This window comes from Bombus affinis, unplaced genomic scaffold (genome assembly GCF_024516045.1).
Source record: "Bombus affinis isolate iyBomAffi1 unplaced genomic scaffold, iyBomAffi1.2 ctg00000878.1, whole genome shotgun sequence".
NCBI classification, from domain to species: domain Eukaryota; kingdom Metazoa; phylum Arthropoda; class Insecta; order Hymenoptera; family Apidae; genus Bombus; species Bombus affinis.
Window position 1 is genome coordinate 27,501 of NW_026109416.1, and position 12,544 is coordinate 40,044.

At 46.0% G+C, this 12,544-nt stretch overlaps 2 non-coding genes across 2 annotated transcripts; both read left to right on the top strand.

The window, feature by feature from the left end:
• The first annotated feature begins 5,676 nt into the window (after positions 1–5,676).
• Positions 5,677–7,599, top strand: LOC126928371 (small subunit ribosomal RNA). The gene has a single exon (XR_007716586.1). It is a non-coding gene; the product is annotated as a small subunit ribosomal RNA (ribosomal RNA).
• Positions 7,600–9,692: 2,093 nt separating this feature from the next.
• LOC126928369 (5.8S ribosomal RNA) lies at positions 9,693–9,847 on the top strand. The gene has a single exon (XR_007716584.1). It is a non-coding gene; the product is annotated as a 5.8S ribosomal RNA (ribosomal RNA).
• The last annotated feature ends 2,697 nt before the right edge of the window (positions 9,848–12,544 follow it).

Genomic DNA, 12,544 nt, shown 5'->3' on the forward strand with positions numbered 1-12,544 from the left:
TATTCTGGCATAAATCGATATATTCTAATTAAATACATCGGGATTAAGCGTTAATTTTGTTCTTGAAACGTTCTAAAAAGTTTCGAATTGCACATTGGGACATGGAAAAATTTCCGTATCGAACACGTTTTTTCGAGTTATCTCGCTTAAAAGTGTTACAAGGTAGGAATATTTTTGCATAAATGGACGTATCTCGACGTTTTACGTCGGGATTAAGCGTTTATTTGGTCGGTGGAACGTTTTCTAGAAACGGAACTATGCGACGGGACGTTGGGACTTTGAAGAAGTTCGGCCGGTGCGAAAAGACCGAAAAGGTTTTTTCGAGTTATCTCGCTTAAAAGTGTTACAAGGTAGGAATATATTTGCATAAATGGACGTATCTCGACGGTTTACGTCGGGATTAAGCGTTTATTTGGTCGCTGGAACGTTTTCTAGAAACGGAACTATGCGACGGGACGTTGGGACTTTGAAGAAGTTCGGCCGGTGCGAAAAGACCGAAAAGGTTTTTTCGAGTTATCTCGCTTAAAAGTGTTACAAGGTAGGAATATTTTTGCATAAATGGACGTATCTCGACGTTTTACGTCGGGATTAAGCGTTTATTTGGTCGGTGGAACGTTTTCTAGAAACGGAACTATGCGACGGGACGTTGGGACTTTGAAGAAGTTCGGCCGGTGCGAAAAGACCGAAAAGGTTTTTTCGAGTTATCTCGCTTAAAAGTGTTACAAGGTAGGAATATATTTGCATAAATGGACGTATCTCGACGTTTTACGTCGGGATTAAGCGTTTATTTGGTCGCTGGAACGTTTTCTAGAAACGGAACTATGCGACGGGACGTTGGGACTTTGAAGAAGTTCGGCCGGTGCGAAAAGACCGAAAAGGTTTTTTCGAGTTATCTCGCTTAAAAGTGTTACAAGGTAGGAATATTTTTGCATAAATGGACGTATCTCGACGTTTTACGTCGGGATTAAGCGTTTATTTGGTCGCTGGAACGTTTTCTAGAAACGGAACTATGCGACGGGACGTTGGGACTTTGAAGAAGTTCGGCCGGTGCGAAAAGACCGAAAAGGTTTTTTCGAGTTATCTCGCTTAAAAGTGTTACAAGGTAGGAATATATTTGCATAAATGGACGTATCTCGACGTTTTACGTCGGGATTAAGCGTTTATTTGGTCGCTGGAACGTTTTCTAGAAACGGAACTATGCGACGGGACGTTGGGACTTTGAAGAAGTTCGGCCGGTGCGAAAGGACCGAAAAGGTTTTTTCGAGTTATCTCGCTTAAAAGTGTTACAAGGTAGGAATATTTTTGCATAAATGGACGTATCTCGACGTTTTACGTCGGGATTAAGCGTTTATTTGGTCGCTGGAACGTTTTCTAGAAACGGAACTATGCGACGGGACGTTGGGACTTTGAAGAAGTTCGGCCGGTGCGAAAAGACCGAAAAGGTTTTTTCGAGTTATCTCGCTTAAAAGTGTTACAAGGTAGGAATATATTTGCATAAATGGACGTATCTCGACGTTTTACGTCGGGATTAAGCGTTTATTTGGTCGCTGGAACGTTTTCTAGAAACGGAACTATGCGACGGGACGTTGGGACTTTGAAGAAGTTCGGCCGGTGCGAAAAGACTGAAAAGGTTTTTTCGAGTTATCTCGCTTAAAAGTGTTACAAGGTAGGAATATTTTTGCATAAATGGACGTATCTCGACGTTTTACGTCGGGATTAAGCGTTTATTTGGTCGGTGGAACGTTTTCTAGAAACGGAACTATGCGACGGGACGTTGGGACTTTGAAGAAGTTCGGCCGGTGCGAAAAGACCGAAAAGGTTTTTTCGAGTTATCTCGCTTAAAAGTGTTACAAGGTAGGAATATATTTGCATAAATGGACGTATCTCGACGTTTTACGTCGGGATTAAGCGTTTATTTGGTCGCTGGAACGTTTTCTAGAAACGGAACTATGCGACGGGACGTTGGGACTTTGAAGAAGTTCGGCCGGTGCGAAAAGACCGAAAAGGTTTTTTTCGAGTTATCTCGCTTAAAAGTGTTACAAGGTAGGAATATATTTGCATAAATGGACGTATCTCGACGTTTTACGTCGGGATTAAGCGTTTATTTGGTCGCTGGAACGTTTTCTAGAAACGGAACTATGCGACGGGACGTTGGGACTTTGAAGAAGTTCGGCCGGTGCGAAAAGACCGAAAAGGTTTTTTCGAGTTATCTCGCTTAAAAGTGTTACAAGGTAGGAATATTTTTGCATAAATGGACGTATCTCGACGTTTTACGTCGGGATTAAGCGTTTATTTGGTCGCTGGAACGTTTTCTAGAAACGGAACTATGCGACGGGACGTTGGGACTTTGAAGAAGTTCGGCCGGTGCGAAAAGACCGAAAAGGTTTTTTCGAGTTATCTCGCTTAAAAGTGTTACAAGGTAGGAATATATTTGCATAAATGGACGTATCTCGACGTTTTACGTCGGGATTAAGCGTTTATTTGGTCGCTGGAACGTTTTCTAGAAACGGAACTATGCGACGGGACGTTGGGACTTTGAAGAAGTTCGGCCGGTGCGAAAAGACCGAAAAGGTTTTTTCGAGTTATCTCGCTTAAAAGTGTTACAAGGTAGGAATATTTTTGCATAAATGGACGTATCTCGACGTTTTACGTCGGGATTAAGCGTTTATTTGGTCGCTGGAACGTTTTCTAGAAACGGAACTATGCGACGGGACGTTGGGACTTTGAAGAAGTTCGGCCGGTGCGAAAAGACCGAAAAGGTTTTTTCGAGTTATCTCGCTTAAAAGTGTTACAAGGTAGGAATATATTTGCATAAATGGACGTATCTCGACGTTTTACGTCGGGATTAAGCGTTTATTTGGTCGCTGGAACGTTTTCTAGAAACGGAACTATGCGACGGGACGTTGGGACTTTGAAGAAGTTCGGCCGGTGCGAAAAGACCGAAAAGGTTTTTTCGAGTTATCTCGCTTAAAAGTGTTACAAGGTAGGAATATATTTGCATAAATGGACGTATCTCGACGTTTTACGTCGGGATTAAGCGTTTATTTGGTCGCTGGAACGTTTTCTAGAAACGGAACTATGCGACGGGACGTTGGGACTTTGAAGAAGTTCGGCCGGTGCGAAAAGACCGAAAAGGTTTTTTCGAGTTATCTCGCTTAAAAGTGTTACAAGGTAGGAATATTTTTGCATAAATCGACGTATCTCGACGTTTTACGTCGGGATTAAGCGTTTATGTCGTCCCCAAGACCTTCTACAAAGTTTCGATTTTTTCGTTGGGACTTTGAAAAATTTCCGTATCGAACACGTTTTTTCGAGTTATCTCGCTTAAAAGTGTTACAAGGTAGGAATATTTTTGCATAAATGGACGTATCTCGACGTTTTACGTCGGGATTAAGCGTTTATTTGGTCGGTGGAACGTTTTCTAGAAACGGAACTATGCGACGGGACGTTGGGACTTTGAAGAAGTTCGGCCGGTGCGAAAAGACCGAAAAGGTTTTTTCGAGTTATCTCGCTTAAAAGTGTTACAAGGTAGGAATATATTTGCATAAATGGACGTATCTCGACGTTTTACGTCGGGATTAAGCGTTTATTTGGTCGCTGGAACGTTTTCTAGAAACGGAACTATGCGACGGGACGTTGGGACTTTGAAGAAGTTCGGCCGGTGCGAAAAGACCGAAAAGGTTTTTTCGAGTTATCTCGCTTAAAAGTGTTACAAGGTAGGAATATATTTGCATAAATGGACGTATCTCGACGTTTTACGTCGGGATTAAGCGTTTATTTGGTCGCTGGAACGTTTTCTAGAAACGGAACTATGCGACGGGACGTTGGGACTTTGAAGAAGTTCGGCCGGTGCGAAAGGACCGAAAAGGTTTTTTCGAGTTATCTCGCTTAAAAGTGTTACAAGGTAGGAATATTTTTGCATAAATGGACGTATCTCGACGTTTTACGTCGGGATTAAGCGTTTATTTGGTCGCTGGAACGTTTTCTAGAAACGGAACTATGCGACGGGACGTTGGGACTTTGAAGAAGTTCGGCCGGTGCGAAAAGACCGAAAAGGTTTTTTCGAGTTATCTCGCTTAAAAGTGTTACAAGGTAGGAATATTTTTGCATAAATCGACGTATCTCGACGTTTTACGTCGGGATTAAGCGTTTATGTCGTCCCCAAGACCTTCTACAAAGTTTCGATTTTTTCGTTGGGACTTTGAAAAATTTCCGTATCGAACACGTTTTTTCGAGTTATCTCGCTTAAAAGTGTTACAAGGTAGGAATATTTTTGCACAAATGGACGTATCTCGACGTTTTACGTCGGGATTAAGCGTTTATTTGGTCGCTGGAACGTTTTCTAGAAACGGAACTATGCGACGGGACGTTGGGACTTTGAAGAAGTTCGGCCGGTGCGAAAAGTCCGAAATGGTTATTTCGAGTTATTTCGTTAAAAAGCGTTATAAGGTATAATTTTTTTGACAGGGATCGTTATATCTCTATTAAATACAATCGGATTAAACATTTTTGTCGAATTTTTTGAAAAATTAGCTTCCGTCGGACTGATACGACTGGGATATTTTTGCAATTTTTTCGTTAATTAATGTTACAAGGTATATATCTTTTTACATATTTCGTGTTATTTTAACGTGTTTTAATCGATTATAAAGTTATTTTTCGTCCATAGTCGATAAAACTGTATGTTTACTGATGCAATTTTTCGGTGAAAAAAAAATTAATTTTTTGGTAAAAATGCATTTATAATATGTTAATAATGCTTGTGGTAAAATATTTCGATGGTTGGATATCGCCTTTATATAGTAGTTATTGAACGTGCGAGCGACTAAGTTCCAGCGTCCCTTCCGAACGGTACGTTGCTACGGAGGTTTTGCACCATAAGCGCGCGGCCGCTAGCCCGACCGGCGCCGGCCTTCCGGCCGGCCCCTTGGTATCTATAAGAGAAGCGTCGAGCCGGACGGTTCGGTCGGAACAGCGCTGGGCGCGTGGCTATTCTACGGCCTCGGTTGAGAATTCAGTCACCGCTCCTCGAGTCTTAGTGTATTTTACGCTATTTCTCGACTGTTCCTCCGTTCTCGTACTGGTTTTTTCTCTACACTGCTGCGCCGCGGGTCGAAGTCTAGGACGTAATGACCGTTAACGTGGCAAGCTTCCCCTTAGTCGGGAAGCTGGTGACCTGTGTGCACGTATTTGACAAAAGTTGGATGCGTGTGTGCTTGTACTTACGGAGTAGCCATTCTTGCAGAGACCATCGGTTGTAAGCTATTTGTAGCTGCACGATGGTCCTTTTGGCGTTCTGTAGAGTGCGTTATCTTCTGGTAACGCGTCTCTACAGAGGTGTTGAAGCTTATAAAAGAATATTCTTACGGTATGTCCAGCATGCGTATACGTGCTTTACCGCTAAGTTATATTCTACGAGAGAAGTTGGAGGAGAAAAGTTACAAACAGAAATAATTCTGTGAAGTATGAATCTTTGTATCGATATATGATGGTGAGAGAGGAGGAGAATTAAAGTGGCTGAGTGACGTTGTTACTGAACCATGGAACGTTGCTCTCTAAGTCATATTACATATATATATAAAATGAAAAGTCTCGTCGTACGGTGCTTACGTCCCACCTACGACACAGAGAGAACTTTTAAACGAAAATGCTGGTTTTTGGGAATATATTATAAGATCCCTGGTTGATCCTGCCAGTAGTCATATGCTTGTCTCAAAGATTAAGCCATGCATGTCTCAGTACATGCCGCATTAAGGTGAAACCGCGAATGGCTCATTAAATCAGTTATGGTTTCTTAGATCATACCTACATTTACTTGGATAACTGTGGTAATTCTAGAGCTAATACATGCAAACAGATTCCGACCAGAGATGGTAGGAATGCTTTTATTAGATCAAAACCAATCGGTGGCGGATGGCTCGTCTGTCCGTCCATCGTTTGTTTTGGTGACTCTGAATAACTTTGTGCTGATCGCATGGTCATCTAGCACCGGCGACGCATCTTTCAAATGTCTGCCTTATCAACTGTCGATGGTAGGTTCTGCGCCTACCATGGTTGTAACGGGTAACGGGGAATCAGGGTTCGATTCCGGAGAGGGAGCCTGAGAAACAGCTACCACATCCAAGGAAGGCAGCAGGCGCGCAAATTACCCACTCCCGGCACGGGGAGGTAGTGACGAAAAATAACGATACGGGACTCATCCGAGGCCCCGTAATCGGAATGAGTACACTTTAAATCCTTTAACGAGGACCAATTGGAGGGCAAGTCTGGTGCCAGCAGCCGCGGTAATTCCAGCTCCAATAGCGTATATTAAAGTTGTTGCGGTTAAAAAGCTCGTAGTTGAATCTGTGTGTCACAGTGTCGGTTCACCGCTCGCGGTGTTTAACTGGCATTATGTGGTACGTCCTATCGGTGGGCTTAGCTCCTCGCGGGCGGTCCAACTAATATCCCATCGCGGTGCTCTTCACTGAGTGTCGAGGTGGGCCGATACGTTTACTTTGAACAAATTAGAGTGCTTAAAGCAGGCTACCTTCGCCTGAATACTGTGTGCATGGAATAATGGAATAGGACCTCGGTTCTATTTTGTTGGTTTTCGGAGCCCCGAGGTAATGATTAATAGGGACAGATGGGGGCATTCGTATTGCGACGTTAGAGGTGAAATTCTTGGATCGTCGCAAGACGGACAGAAGCGAAAGCATTTGCCAAAAATGTTTTCATTAATCAAGAACGAAAGTTAGAGGTTCGAAGGCGATCAGATACCGCCCTAGTTCTAACCATAAACGATGCCAGCCAGCGATCCGCCGAAGTTCCTCCGATGACTCGGCGGGCAGCTTCCGGGAAACCAAAGCTTTTGGGTTCCGGGGGAAGTATGGTTGCAAAGCTGAAACTTAAAGGAATTGACGGAAGGGCACCACCAGGAGTGGAGCCTGCGGCTTAATTTGACTCAACACGGGAAACCTCACCAGGCCCGGACACCGGAAGGATTGACAGATTGATAGCTCTTTCTTGATTCGGTGGGTGGTGGTGCATGGCCGTTCTTAGTTGGTGGAGCGATTTGTCTGGTTAATTCCGATAACGAACGAGACTCTAGCCTGCTAAATAGACGTAACTTATGGTATCTCGAAGGCCCCCGGCTTCGGTCGGTGGGTTTTTACTACCAACGTACAAACAAATCTTCTTAGAGGAACAGGCGGCTTCTAGCCGCACGAGATTGAGCAATAACAGGTCTGTGATGCCCTTAGATGTTCTGGGCCGCACGCGCGCTACACTGAAGGAATCAGCGTGTTTTCCCTGGCCGAAAGGCCCGGGTAACCCGCTGAACCTCCTTCGTGCTAGGGATTGGGGCTTGCAATTATTCCCCATGAACGAGGAATTCCCAGTAAGCGCGAGTCATAAGCTCGCGTTGATTACGTCCCTGCCCTTTGTACACACCGCCCGTCGCTACTACCGATTGAATGATTTAGTGAGGTCTTCGGACTGGTGCGCGGCCAATGTGATAAGCATTGCCGATGTTACCGGGAAGATGACCAAACTTGATCATTTAGAGGAAGTAAAAGTCGTAACAAGGTTTCCGTAGGTGAACCTGCGGAAGGATCATTAACGATATAACACAAAAACTTAAAGAATTTGACTTGAACACTTGAAAAATACGAAACTGTATAAGTCGGTAAGGAGCCGTACTCCTCCTATATCGACGAACCAAAGTATATACGACGTATCAACAAGCTATATACTTTAACAAAGAACAGTTAAATTCGCCCGGAGCGTGGCTTACTCCGTTGGCAAAATGATGAAAAGACATAAGGAGGAGACGACCCTCCAGCTACGAAACTATATGAAGAGAAGGTGGCACTCTCTCTCGATCATCGGGATGAAGAGATACATATATATATATATATATATATATATATACATACATAAACGAATTCGAGGCGCCTGCGTGAGGTCGTACACAGAAAGACCCGCCGTCTGCGAATATTATGATTTTATAATAAAACTATAAATGGGAACTTGAGCTTTCGAAAATTAAACTTTGACACGAATATCGAACGAAAAATTACGAATGGAAACCACCCGTAAAGAGAAATGAGATCGAGGCGCTTGCGTGAGGCCGTATACAGAAAGACCCGCCGCCACGATCTCGTATTTTTTTTTTTGCGTCGTGGAGACCGTACAAACGAATAACAAAATCTCTAAAGTGCCTCGTGTCGGAGAGATCATGCTCGCCTATTCTCTTCTATGTTTCGTGGTCTGTGTTGCGTTTGCTCTCCTCCTAGCAACGGGACATCGAAGACTCCTCTTTGGGATCGAACGAAGCGACTAAAACGAGTCGACGAGAGCGAAAGTACGAGTAGCGAGTCGCGCATGTAGAAAGGATACCGACATATCTTCGAAGGTTCTCTTCGAAGATCCATGGATACCTTATGCGCGTCGACCTTTCGTCTCTTTCACCGCTCTCGGTCGTTCTCGAAACGTGCTTCCTACCCATAGGGCGTGTGTTCTTCGTATGTCGTTTTGTTCGAAATAACGAAACCACTTGTAACATACTCGTGGATCGGGTAACCTAGAACGAAAACGCATTGCGTGGATGTTGGCCCGCTATGATAATGATGATGATGACGATGACTATGATGACGATGCGTAGCAACGATTCGTAACTAGTCTAGCCGAAGTTGGTTCAGAGGGGACCGCAGGCTGTCTACCCTCGATGTCGTGAGTCGGACACCCGTGCCGTCGCTAGAGTTTTTTCAAAGCTCGGCTTCTGGATATTGGGAAGAAAGACCGCTCGAGGACGACGGCTGCGCGTGCGTCCCATCGAATTTTTTTTTTTTATACCACCTGAACGACTAAAGTTTCGTCTAGTTCGTCGCATATAACCCGTTCAGAGGGGACCGCAGGCTGTCTATCCTCGTTGTCGTGAGTCGGACACCCGTGCCGTCGCTGAAGTTTTTTCAAAGCTCGGCTTCTGGATATTGGGAAGAAAGACCGCGCGAGGTAGATGGATGCGAGTCCCATCGAATTTTTTTATTTTTTAAAAAAAACAATCACCTGAACGGAGATGTGTTCTCTTTCGTCGATTTTTCACGCTTTGAGTCGTCGCGATCGCCATCCGTTCGGAGGAGATCGCCGACTTCGAAGCCTCGATGTCGTGAGTCGGACACCCGTGCCGTCGCTAGAGTTTTTTCAAAGCTCGGCTTCTGGATATTGGGAGGAAAGACCGCTCGAGGCCGAGGGTCGCGCGAGTCCCATCGAATCTTTACATCACCCGAACGATGGAGGCGCACGCTCTTTTTCTTGAATAATTGGACGAGAGGAATGCATATCGTATTATATATACACACACACACATATATATATATATATGGGCTAGCCACCGTGCGTATTTCTTCGCGAGATCGTGTGCTGCACAGAGGATTCAGAATCGGGTGTTATATCCCCGTCGTTTCCTGACGAACGGAGCTTCGATCTCGATGGTTGTTATATATCATAATGTACTTTTCGCCCGGCCGGCGGACGCGCGTATCTTCGCGCGTTCGTCGGATTTCATTTTCGAACGTTTTCGTGTCGTCGATCTTCCGGCGACTTCTGCGCGTCCGATTCCCGTTGGTCGGTCGTGTCGGATCTCGGCTTCGCTCGAACCGAGTATTAAGAGTACATGGAGTACAAGAGTTTTAAAAAATATATGAAAAGATTACCCTGAACGGTGGATCACTTGGCTCGTGGGTCGATGAAGAACGCAGCTAATTGCGCGTCAACGTGTGAACTGCAGGACACATGAACATCGACATTTCGAACGCACATTGCGGTCCACGGATACAATTCCTGGACCACGCCTGGCTGAGGGTTGCTCACGTAAACCTAAGACTGCTTGCGTTGCGTGTCGTTCCTCTCTATCTGTCTCTCTCTGTCCCTTGGTGCCTTCGACAACCCGCCGTCGTTCTTACGATACGTAGAACGTTTCAGAGTCGGAGGAAGCGCACGAAGAAGGATACGAACAAGAGCGGACGCGAGAGAACGTACGCGACGTACGAGCGATTGTTGGACGCTCGTCGGCGTTCGTCGCGGTCGTGTCGAGACCGTGCAATTCGTACGCATGCTCGATATATAAACTATCGTGTTCACGGGAGACACTACGAAACTCTACCTCTGTCTCTCTCTGTCCCTTGGTGCCTTCGACAACCCGCCGTCGTTCTTACGATACGTAGAACGTTTCAGAGTCGGAGGAAGCGCACGAAGAAGGATACGAATAAGAGCGGAGAGAACCGTCACGGACCTGCGTGAGTGCTAGCGGCGTCGTGAGTCGTCCTTTCGTACGACCGCCCGCTTATGCACCGCTTCGTGTCGGTTATCGAATATATTATATATATATATATATATATATATATATACGTAGTGTTGTCCTCGTGACCGATTTTTTTTTCATATCAGCAGATTTGCATACGTTTGCAGGTTTTCGATGAGCACGATGTCCGCGCCCCCGACGTCGTCTTAAATGAATATTATTTTGGCGAGACTGAGAGAAAGCAAATATGGGAACTCGGTCGAGAGAGGAGAGAAGGAGAACAGCCTCAGATAAAAGTAAACTTGGTAACGGTGCGGAATTTTGCCGTACAACCGTCTTTTCTTAAGACGTTTTACTCGAATAGCCCCAGGGATCTAATGCCCACTCCGTCTCTTCGTGCGTAGAGATATACTCTGCGCGAGCGACTGACAACGACGAGGACCGTCGCATCGATGGGTCGTCGTTGCGTTTAACATACTCTGTGCTTGTAATTTATCCCCGAAAGAGAGCCGTAGATCCGGGAACGCACACGTGATTTCTTCGAGCGCTGATGACTTAGGGAGATGATCCCCAGGCGTTGCGCGGAGATCGGAGAGTACGCGTTACTTGTATCGGGACGAATTTTCCCCGTCGTTCGCGTATCTCTCTGCCCGCCGGCCCTGGCCCAAAGCCACGTTCGTCGGAAATCGTAGAAATCGTGTGCGAACTAGCGCGTGTCTATGATCGGCTACGGGTGTTTTACCAAGCTCGAGGTGTTGCGCAACGTTTCCGTACCTGACGAAGATGCGCACGAGAGTCCGTTACAAAGTCGTTGGATGGTCGTCGTCGTCATGCCAGAGAGAATCTCTGGACACGTACAGGAGAAGAGATCGTAGACGAGGAAGAAGACGATCCCCTTTGGCGAGGCTGGAGTGAAACTTTGATTTAATTAAAGACGAGGTATACACGCGCGTACGACGTGATAGTCGTGCGCGCGTGTGATTTTTTTTTAAGGCAATTCGGCGCTACAAGTACTCGAAAAACAGAGAGTGTTGGTCATCCCATGCCTTTTCGGCGTCTATCGCTGGACCGCGCATCCTAACGTCGACGGTCGTCCAGTCCCCGAACACACCACAGTGTACGTCTCGCTCGCTTTTCCACTTGCGTGCGTTCCCGTGCGTTTTCGTCGTCGTCGGTACAGAGCAAAGAAACTTTGCCGTTTCGATCTCTGTGCCGGCAGAAAACAAGGAACCGCTGGAATTTGTCGAGAGTAGAGAAACGGCTGTAAGAGACTGAGGGACGGGCGTTAAAAATCACCGACGATCGTTTAGGATGTCTGGCGTGAGTCTTAGCTCGAACATGATACGACGTACGAAGAAAAGGGCACTTTGGCGCGATGCTTAAAACGCTTCTCTGGAAGGAAAGAGTGTTCTCGTTCTATTCGAATTTTTATTTTTTTTTCTCTTTGAGGCGATTTTCGCATATAGAGATAAAAAAAATACCACCTTCTCTCGTACTGGAGTTTCATAGCTTTGTTCGAAGTGTTCGCGCATACACGGCACGAACGTGTTTTTTTTTTCTTTGAATAAAAAAATCACATTTTTGTCTCGTGTCGTGACGTTGAAGCGACCTCAGAGTAGGCGAGATTACCCGCTGAATTTAAGCATATTACTAAGCGGAGGAAAAGAAACTAACAAGGATTTCCTTAGTAGCGGCGAGCGAACAGGAATTAGCCCAGCACTGAATCCCGCGGTTCCGCCGTTGGGAAATGTAGTGTTCGGGAGGATCCGTTTATCCCGTGACGTCGAACCGCGTCCAAGTCCATCTTGAATGGGGCCATGTACCCACAGAGGGTGCCAGGCCCGTAGCGACCGGAACGCGTTTCGGGAGGATCTCTCCTTAGAGTCGGGTTGCTTGAGAGTGCAGCCCTAAGTTGGTGGTAAACTCCATCTAAGGCTAAATACAACCACGAGACCGATAGCGAACAAGTACCGTGAGGGAAAGTTGAAAAGAACTTTGAAGAGAGAGTTCAAGAGTACGTGAAACCGTTCAGGGGTAAACCTGAGAAACCCAAAAGATCGAATGGGGAGATTCATCGTCGACGGCGCCGGTTCCCGTTGGTGAGCGATGCTCCGGGTGGGCCTTCGTGGTTCCATTAGCGAGGGCACGCCACCTTCGGTGTCGAACGCGCCGGTGTCGTAGTCGTGCACTTCTCCCCTAGTAGAACGTCGCGACCCGTCTGTGCTGTCGGTCTCGGCCCGAGTGGGCGCCTGTCGCGTCGCA